At 38.0% G+C, this 10178-nt stretch overlaps 1 long non-coding RNA gene across 5 annotated transcripts; it reads right to left on the bottom strand.

The window, feature by feature from the left end:
* Window positions 1-11: 11 nt before the first annotated feature.
* On the bottom strand, window positions 12-4340 carry LOC139748434 (uncharacterized). Of its 5 annotated transcripts, none has more exons than XR_011712668.1 (4): window positions 2894-4340; window positions 2566-2698; window positions 1590-1722; window positions 12-1066 (listed from the first exon to the last, which is right to left on the bottom strand). It is a non-coding gene; the product is annotated as an uncharacterized lncRNA (long non-coding RNA). The 5 variants fall into 5 exon arrangements; XR_011712669.1 differs by lacking the exon at window positions 12-1066 and adding an exon at window positions 1082-1394; XR_011712670.1 differs by lacking the exon at window positions 1590-1722 and having other exon boundaries at window positions 2894-4338.
* Window positions 4341-10178: the final 5838 nt, after the last annotated feature.

Raw genomic sequence — 10178 nt, 5'->3', positions numbered from 1 at the left:
AAGAGACAGAATCTAGCATTTACATCTAAGATCACATATTTCATACTAGTCTTACAAAAATATTGAGCATAAACTACAGAGTAATATATTTCAAAAGAGAACATGTCTCACAGAAATGCCCAAAATTCTGAAACCTATCCTTTTTGATAGTTATCCACAATCCTACTCTTCTCGTCAATGCTTTTCACATATATCTCAACATAGTCGTCACATTTTGGCATTACAGTGGTCTGTTATAAAACAGATCTTACACAAAAGATGCAACACTTTTCAGAGGAACTTGTAGACTAGTAGAACTTTAAGAGTCACTTTGATGTGATAAAAACCTAGATCAAACCTAGAAAGAAGAGTTTCCAGAGGAATCTCAAGAGACTAGTACCACCTAAAGAGTTGTTCTGATCTTAAAAGAGCATAGTTCGGACCTAGAAAAAGACAAAATGTGGTTAAAGGGAAGCTTCACATAAGAATTCTCTATGACAAAGGGTTCATCATATACTATGTACTCTTAGCAAAAAATCATCATCTATTACAAAGGATTCAATAGATACTATACATTCTTTGCATAATTCATCATCTCTCACAAATGGTTTGATAGATACTATGTACTCTCAGCAAAAATCATCATCTATCACAAAGGGTTCAAAAGATAGCATGTGCTTATAGCAAAAATCATCAATCACAGTTTTTGACTTACAAAGCAGACTTAAACACACATTAGTACAGGTACATTTAACAATCACATGCTTGCTGCAATTCTTGTAAATGCAGTCAATATTCCTGTTTTTTTCATTGTGAAGAAACTTGCACAGGACATTTCTTTTATAAATGTCAGCTTGGAATAACTTGGCTAAATTGGTCATATTTCAAAACAATGCATACATATTCAGAAAATTATTCTGTCATCCACACATTTGGAACATTTGGAAAGCTTACTTTAATGCCACTTTGGGGATGCCAAAGGGCAAGAGAATTGCGGTGAGGCATCCTAAAATTTAGAGGAAAATTGAAGGATTAATCTAAATCCCCTTTGGCGTCTTCAAAGGCCTTTACAGCGGAATACTGGCATCTGAAGGGAAAGAAACAATTTAAAAGTTTACTTAAAAGACCGTTTAGGGGTGCCAAGGTCCAACACAGTTGCATGGTGGCATCCAAAAATAAAAAGAGAAATTAACGGTTTACTTTAAATCCCCTTTGAAGCCGCCAAAGGCAATTACAGGGGCATAGAGGCATCAAAAGGGAAAGAAACATTTGGAAAGCTTACTTTAATGCCACTTTGGGGATGCCAAAGGGCAAGAGAATTGCGTGGAGGAATCCAGAACTTTAGAGAAAAATTGAAGGATTAATCTAAATCCCCTTTGGCGTCTTGAAAGGCCTTTACAGGGGAATACTGGCATCTGAAGGGAAAGAGACAAATCAAAAGTTTACTTAAAAGACGGTTTAGGGGTGCCAAAGTCCAATACAGTTGCATGATGTCATCCAAAAATAAAAAGAGAAATTAACGGTTTACTTTAAATCCCCTTTGGAGCCGCCAAAGGCAATTACAGGGGCATAGAGGCATCAAAAGGGAAAGAAACATTTGGAAAGCTTACTTTAATGCCACTTTGGGGATGCCAAAGGGTAAGAGAATTGCGGTGAACCATCCAAAAATTTAGAGGAAAATTGAAGGATTAATCTAAATACCCTTTGGCGTCTTCAAAGGCCTTTACAGGGGAATACTGGCATCTGAAGGGAAAGAGACAAATCAAAAGTTTACTTAAAAGACCGTTTAGAGGTGCCAAAGTCCAATACAGTTGCATGATGTTATCTAAAAATAAATAGACAAATTAACGGTTTACTTTAACTCCCCTTTGGAGCCGCCAAAGGGAATTACAGGAGCATAGAGGCATCAAAAGGGAGAGAAACATTTGGAAAGTTTAATTTAATGCCACTTTGGGGAAGCTAAAGGGCAAGAGAATTGCGGTGAGGCATCCAAAAATTTAGAGGAAAATTGAAGGATTAATCTAAATCCCCTTTGGCATCTTCAAAGGCCTTTACAGGGGAATAATGGCATCTAAAGGGAAAGAGACAAATTAAAAGTTTCCTTAAAAGACCGTTTAGTGGTGCCAAAGTCCAATACAGTTGCATGATGTCTTCCAAAAATAAAAAGAGAAATTAACTGTTAAGTTTAAATCCCCTTTGGAGCCGCCAAAGGCAATTACAGGGGCATAGAGGCATCAAAAGGGAAAGAAGCATTTGGAAAGCTTACTTTAATGCCACTTTGGGGATGCCAAAGGGCAAGAGAATTGCGGTGAGGCATCCAAAAATTTAGAGGAAAATTGAAGGATTAATCTAAATCCCCTTTGGCATCTTCAAAGGCCTTTACAGGGGAATAATGGCATCTAAAGGGAAATTAAAAGTTTCCTTAAAAGACCGTTTAGTGGTGCCAAAGTCCAATACAGTTAAATGATGTCATCCAAAAATAAAAAGAGAAATTAACTGTTAAGTTTAAATCCCCTTTGGAGCCGCCAAAGGCAATTACAGGGGCATAGAGGCATCAAAAGGGAAAGAAACATTTGGAAAGCTTACTTTAATGCCACTTTGGGGATGACAAAGGGCAAGAGAATTGCGGTGAGGCATCCAAAAATTTAGAGGAAAATTGAAGGATTAATCTAAATCCCCTTTGGCGTCTTCAAAAGCCTTTAGAGCGGAATACTGGAATCTGAAGGGAAAGAGACAATTCAAAAGTTTACTTATAAGACCGTTTAGGGGTGCCAAGGTCCAATACAGTTGCATGGTGGCATCCAAAAATAAAACAACAAATTAACGGTTTACTTTAGATCCCCTTTGGAGCCGCCAAAGGTAATTAGAGTGGCATAGAGGCATCAAAAGGGAAAGAAACATTTGGAAAGCTTACTTTAATGCCACTTTGGGGATGCCAAAGAGCAAGAGAATTGCGGTGAGGCATCCAGAAATTTAGAGGAAAATTGAAGGATTAATCTAAATCCCCTTTGGCGTCTTCAAAGGCCTTTACAGGGGAATACTGGCATCTGAAGGGAAAGAGACAAATCAAAAGTTTACTTAAAAGACCGTTTAGGGGTGCCAAAGTCCAATACACTTGCATGATGTCATTCAAAAATAAAAAGACATATTAACGGTTTACTTTAAATCCCCTTTGAAGCCGCCAAAGGCAATTGCAGGGGCATAGAGGCATCAAAAGGGAAAGAAACATTTAGAAAGGTTACTTTAATGCCACTTTGGGGATGCCAAGGGGCAAGAGAATTGCGGTGAGGCATCCAAAAATATAGAGGAAAATTGAAGGATTAATCTAAATCCCCTTTGGCGTCTTCAAAGGCCTTTAGAGCGGAATACTGGCATATGAAGGGAAAGACACAATTTAAAAGTTTACTTAAAAGACCGTTTAGGGGTGCCAAGGTCCAATACAGTTGCATGGTGGCATCCAAAAATAAAACTACAAATTAACGGTTTACTTTAGATCCCCTTTGGAGCCGCCAAAGGTAATTAGAGGGGCATAGAGGCATCAAAAGGGAAAGAAGCATTTGGAAAGCTTACTTTAATGCCACTTTGGGGATGCCAAAGGGCAAGAGAATTGCGGTGAGGCATCCAAAAATTTAGATGAAAATTGAAGGATTAATCTAAATCCCCTTTGGCGTCTTCAAAGGCCTTTACAGGGGAATACTGGCATCTGAAGGGAAAGAGACAAATCAAAAGTTTACTTAAAAGAACGTTTAGAGGTGCCAAAGTCCAATACAGTTGCATGATGTCATCTAAAAATAAAAAGACAAATTAACGGTTTACTTTAAATCCCCTTTGGAGCCGCCTAAGGCAGTTACAGGGGCATAGAGGCATCAAAAGGGAAAGAAATATTTGGGAAGCTTACTTTAATGCCATTTTGGGGAAACTAAAGGGCAAGAGAATTGCGGTGAGGCATCGAAAAATTTAGAGGAAAATTGAAGGATTAATCTAAATCCCCTTTGGCGTCTTTAAAGGCCTTTACAGGGGAATAGTGGCATCTAAAGGGAAAGAGACAAATCAAAAGTTTACTTAAAAGACGGTTTAGGGGTGCCAAAGTCCAATACAGTTGCATGATGTCATCCAAAAATAAAAAGAGAAATTAACGGTTTACTTTAAATCCCCTTTGAAGCCGCCAAAGGCAATTACAGGGGCATAGAGGCATCAAAAGGGAAAGAAACATTTGGAAAGCTTATTTTAATGCCACTTTGGGGATGCCAAAGGGCAAGAGAATTGCGGTGAGGCATCCTAAAATTTAGAGGAAAATTGAAGGATTAATCTAAATCCCCTTTGGCGTCTTCAAAGGCCTTTACAGCGGAATACTGGCATCTGAAGGAAAGAGACAAATCAAAAGTTTACTTAAAAGACCGTTTAGAGGTGCCAAAGTCCAATACAGTTGCATGATGTTATCTAAAAATAAATAGACAAATTAACGGTTTACTTTAAATCCCCTTTGGAGCCGCCAAAGGCAATTACAGGAGCATAGAGGCATCAAAAGGGAGAGAAACATTTGGAAAGATTAATTTAATGCCACTTTGGGGAAGCTAAAGGGCAAGAGAATTGCGGTGAGGCATCCAAAAATTTAGAGGAAAATTGAAGGATTAATCTAAATCCCCTTTGGCGTCTTCAAAGGCCTTTACAGGGGAATAATGGCATCTAAAGGGAAAGAGACAAATTAAAAGTTTCCTTAAAAGACCGTTTAGTGGTGCCAAAGTCCAATACAGTTGCATGATGTCTTCCAAAAATAAAAAGAGAAATTAACTGTTAAGTTTAAATCCCCTTTGGAGCCGCCAAAGGCAATTACAGGGGCATAGAGGCATCAAAAGGGAAAGAAACATTTGGAAAGCTTACTTTAATGCCACTTTGGGGATGACAAAGGGCAAGAGAATTGCGGTGAGGCATCCAAAAATTTGGAGGAAAATTGAAGGATTAATCTAAATCCCCTTTGGCGTCTTCAAAGGCCTTTACAGGGGAATAATGGCATCTAAAGGGAAAGAGACAATTCAAAAGTTTCCTTAAAAGACCGTTTAGTGGTGCCAAAGTCCAATACAGTTAAATGATGTCTTCCAAAAATAAAAAGAGAAATTAACTGTTAAGTTTAAATCCCCTTTGGAGCCGCGAAAGGCAATTACAGGGGCATAGAGGCATCAAAAGGGAAAGAAGCATTTGGAAAGCTTACTTTAATGCCACTTTGGAGATGCCAAAGGGCAAGAGAATTGCGGTGAGGCATCCAAAAATTTAGAGGAAAATTGAAGGATTAATCTAAATCCCCTTTGGCATCTTCAAAGGCCTTTACAGGGGAATAATGGCATCTAAAGGGAAAGAGACAAATTAAAAGTTTCCTTAAACACAAACCTTCAAACGAATATTGAGTTTTTACCAAGTCTTTCTCGTTATTTCCAAAACAAACTCAATAAAATCTCCTCGAATATTAAGACAGAGAATATATATATAAAATGTAACAAGCTGATCCATCAGATAATGATAAACCCGAGATATTTCTGGAGTTCATTCACGGTTCAAAGCCGAGTTGAGCGGGGTGAAGCAATCCGAGTCGTTTTAATAGGTCATAATGAGCGGTTCGGTTGTTTCATCTTTAACATGATATTTGCTACAAATATAAATAAAGATACTCAAATTTTGGTTTGAACAACTGTGAAGCTAAATTTTTTACTTTAAAATATCAAAATGACTATAATCATCAAGATACGTATGTTAAAAGTAATGATTCGCGAAATTAATGTCTATTTGGTAATTTTACATGATTTAAAATGTGATTTTAAGGACCATGACAACAGCGTCATCTTGCTGGGATCAGGAAAAGTAAAATGTGTCCAGGGAAATAAATAAATAAATAACACTGATGTTTGGCGACCGAGCCGAATTCTGCATTCATTCCCATACAAAAACAGTCATTTTACCCGAATAAACATATTATAACGCAATCTTAACGTTAATTGAAAATTAAACAGCCACTTCAACAACTAGAATATGACATTGTCCAGTCTAAAGTAACAGGCGCGACATTCCTTTCATCTAGAGACATTTGCGAGTTCATGAACATTCTCGTTGGGGATGCCCTGTTAGGTTTAGGTCATCTTGATGTCATCTAAGATATAGAGTTACGTTGCTTATGAAGCCATGTGAGCGAACTACAGTAACAAATACTAACGGAGATGTGCTCCATATTAATTCCTTCCTAATTATATCCTCATTTATCTGCTTCAGAAAATACCTTCAAATCGGCTTCCATGTGTATTCAATGGACACATAAGTTATCGGTATTCTAATATCAGAGAAGAATGAAGATATCTCACAAAGTAAACATTTTCATTTAATTTCCCTCTCATTGGTCTCATATTTCTCCTTTCTCGTTATTTCTCCTGCAGTTATTGGTATTCATCTGAACAAAATGCTACTTCTGTCTTTTCTGTATCAAAAACAAACTAATTCTATCTATATACAATATAACATTTATGTCTCTTCTCACTCTGCCTCTCCTTTTATCTATCTGCATGTATTGCTTAAATCAAATGTCAACTAGAGTCAATAAAACAAAATTCCTTGTATTTCTTATGGACTAAATGTCTAAAAATGTAATAAATCAGTTACTAAATGGCAAAATCAATTCTCATAAATTTGTCACATACAACTGTCAGTTTCATATGAGTGCAAACTGGTTCTTTAAGTCCAATGTGTTGCAATCCAATTCTGATTACGTAAACTATTAGGTACTCACTAGCTTATAATGACTTAATCATCAGGAAAAATCTTGATGATGCAAGAAATAACATGCCAATCTGGATTATATATGTCTAATAAAACCTAGTATGTTTGAAGGTCAAGCACATGGAATCTGCAATATTACTCATACCAAAAAACATACTGTTATGATTAACAATATTCCTCATACTAAAAAAAACTACTGTTGTGGTGATGGTTCCATCCTACCTAGTAACTTTTTCCTCAATCATTAACTTAGTTGCATTTCTTTTTCCATGCCTGGTTGACCAGTGCTGACATATCTAATGTATCTGTCTATCTACATCTCTGACACCTTTTCCAACTGGAACTCCCTCAAGGAAGTGTTTGGCCATGGCAAGTCTCCAGAACTAGTGAACTCCAGCGTTACTTCTTAGCCTTTAGTGCCCCACTCTTAACATGCAACTGGAAGAGGGCAACTCTAGGACACCGTTTGGAGAGGCTCCTAACTAATACTTCAATTGACTCCACCTACCTAAAGCTTCAGCTTAAATGTTCCTACCAACAACTTCTAGTTACTGCTCCTTCCCTTTTGCCAAACTACAGGAGCAGCACATAAGAGCTCATTGTGGAAAAACCTATGAGTTACAAAGAATGAGCTGTGTGAATTAAGTTTTGTCAAGTGTTATGTATGACATGGCGAGATTGTGTGTTTGTGGACAGAGTGCCAATTGTCCATGTGTGGGTGAGTCAGAAAGAAAAGGCAGCTAACTGGGTCAGAGGAGTGCAACCTGACAACCCCTGAAGTCCTGGCTCACTACACAGCTGTCACCAATCTTTCCTGATATATATAATCATGATATAATTCTCCTGATCCAATCTAACTGAGTACCATTCAGTTAAACTTTTCCCAATGTTCTTTTCCTTCTATCTTTTTTCAACCGAGACAGTACGGGCAACTGAGAGCCCTAATCAGAGCCACCTTGGTTACACTATATGTACATGTACCCTAGCCTAAGCCTAGTCCCATTTTACTGACCAACCCACAATGGAAGATGAACAGCTTGTGTTGACTAGAGACTGACTATCACATCCTGGATTCAAACCTATGTGGGTTCAACACGTGTGGCCTGTAAATGCTATCATTTATTTTCCTGTGCTCTATTTAAGATTTGAAGGCAGTAATGAATCACAGTTATTTCTAATTTTCTGTGGTATTTGCTTCGTAATGGTATCCAATCCCACCATTTCATCTTATGTAAATACCACTCTGTTCCCTAGTCTACATTACACTTGTCACAAGCATGGACAAGAAAGAATTTTGGGTAATTACTATAAATAATTTTCAAATGTTAAGTAATCATTTACATAGTTTACATAAATACAACATTCAAAAGCTGGAAAACCATATCTGAAAGATCAGTAATGTATCTACAATTCAAAAACTCTGAAATACAACTGCTGTTCAACTCTGAAATGTGAATGGATTAAACCATAGTAATTCAGAATGACACTTGGGTCTGATATACACACTAATTTGGGAACACCTAATCTATGTATCAACCTTGGCATCAAAATGAATTTACTGTATTTTAAGGAATTTCATCATATTATCATTACACTTAGTCGCTGTCTCCTGCGTTAGCAAGGTAGTGCAAGGAAACAGATGAAAGAATGGCCCAACCCACCCACATACACATGTATATACATAAATGCCCACACATGCACATATACATACCTATACATTTCATTAGCTACATATGTACACGTACATATTCATACTTGCGGCCTTCATCCATTCCCGTCGCCATCCCACCACACATGAAATGACACCCCCCCCTTCCCCCTGCGTGCGCGCAAGGTAGTGCTAGGAAAAGACAACGAAGGCCACATTTGTTCACGCTCAGTCTCTAGCTGTCATGTGTAATGCATCAAAACCACAGCTCCCTTTCCACATCCAGGCCCCACACAACTTTCCATGGTTTGCCCCAGACGCTTCACAGGCTCTGGTTCAATCCAGTGACAGCACGTAGACCCCAGTGTACAATTAACTCTCTTCATTGCATGCCTTTCACCCTCCTGTATGTTCAGGCTCTGATCGCTCAAAATCTTTTTCACTCCATCCTTCCATCTCCAATTTGGTATCCCAATTCTCATTGTTCCCTCCACCTCTGACACATATATCTCCTTTGTCAATCTTTCCTCAATCATTCTTTCCATGTGACCAAACCAGATATATAAAAAAGTTTTGGAAATATTTTCCCTAATTAAACAGGAACTGATCAAGAATTTGCTTCAAGATAAACATAAATATGTAAACAGCTTATTGGTAACATTTTCTTTGTTTGGTTTGGTTTTTATGAAGCAACTAAGATTAAGATAGGGGAACAGTAACATTTGGCTGATTTAAGTTATTCTAGGTTAGGTAGGCTGGGGTCAGTTTGGGTTACAGTTACGATTACATTCTGAGGTTACACTTAGGATATATCTAGTTAGATATTTCTGCAATTATTCAGGGTAAGAGAATGTCAGCTTATTGGTAACATTTTCTTTGTTTGGTTTGGTTTTTATGAAGCAACTAAGATTAAGATAGGGGAACAGTAACATTTGGCTGATTTAAGTTATTCTAGGTTAGGTAGGCTGGGGTCAGTTTGGGTTACAGTTACGATTACATTCTGAGGTTACACTTAGGATATATCTAGTTAGATATTTCTGCAATTATTCAGGGTAAGAGAATGTCAAGTTACCATAGAACACCTAGACCAGGTCTGGTGCTACACTCTCCACATCATGGATGCTTTGGTGAATCTGACTGCCCTTGGCTGCACATAATAGGACCAGGTTTCTGGCACCAGCCAAACAGCCACAATATCAAGGACTTGCCACACGCCTCCACACCAGTGGGTACTCAGCACCATAACATGTCCAAGATTACGGCAGTTTTCGATATCTCCAGAGTTACTACGGCTCACTCACTCGCCATACTATATTCAGAGTTTCACTTAAAAACACAATACTTCTTTTGTTCAAAAATGGCCACCCCTCTGTCCCTCCTCCAGCACCACCTCCATCAATGCTTGCTAAATTTGACTCACTACCTCACGCTCAATTACAAAATATTTATTTAGATTACAAAAAGTCACAGTACACATAATATTAACAAATAACAAATAACAAAGCAAAAGAAAATCAATACATTAACAATAATCAGATAGAGTGGCAGATATAGGGTGTTTTGGTCGAGGTGGTGTGCAAAGTAAGAGGGTTAGGGAAAATGATTTGGTAAACAGAGAAGAGGTAGTAAAAGCTTTGCGGAAGATGAAAGCCAGCAAGGCAGCATGTTTGGATGGTATTGCAGTGGAATTTATTAAAAAAGGGGGTGACTGTATTGTTGACTGGTTGGTAAGGTTATTTAATGTATGTATGACTCATGGTGAGGTGCCTGAGGATTGGCGGAATGCGTGCAT

The sequence above is a fragment of the Panulirus ornatus genome, unplaced genomic scaffold (assembly GCF_036320965.1).
Source record: "Panulirus ornatus isolate Po-2019 unplaced genomic scaffold, ASM3632096v1 CTG_2339_pilon, whole genome shotgun sequence".
Taxonomy (NCBI): domain Eukaryota; kingdom Metazoa; phylum Arthropoda; class Malacostraca; order Decapoda; family Palinuridae; genus Panulirus; species Panulirus ornatus.
Note: the sequence above shows the minus strand (reverse complement) of the source record. Positions and strands in the feature narration are given on the sequence as shown.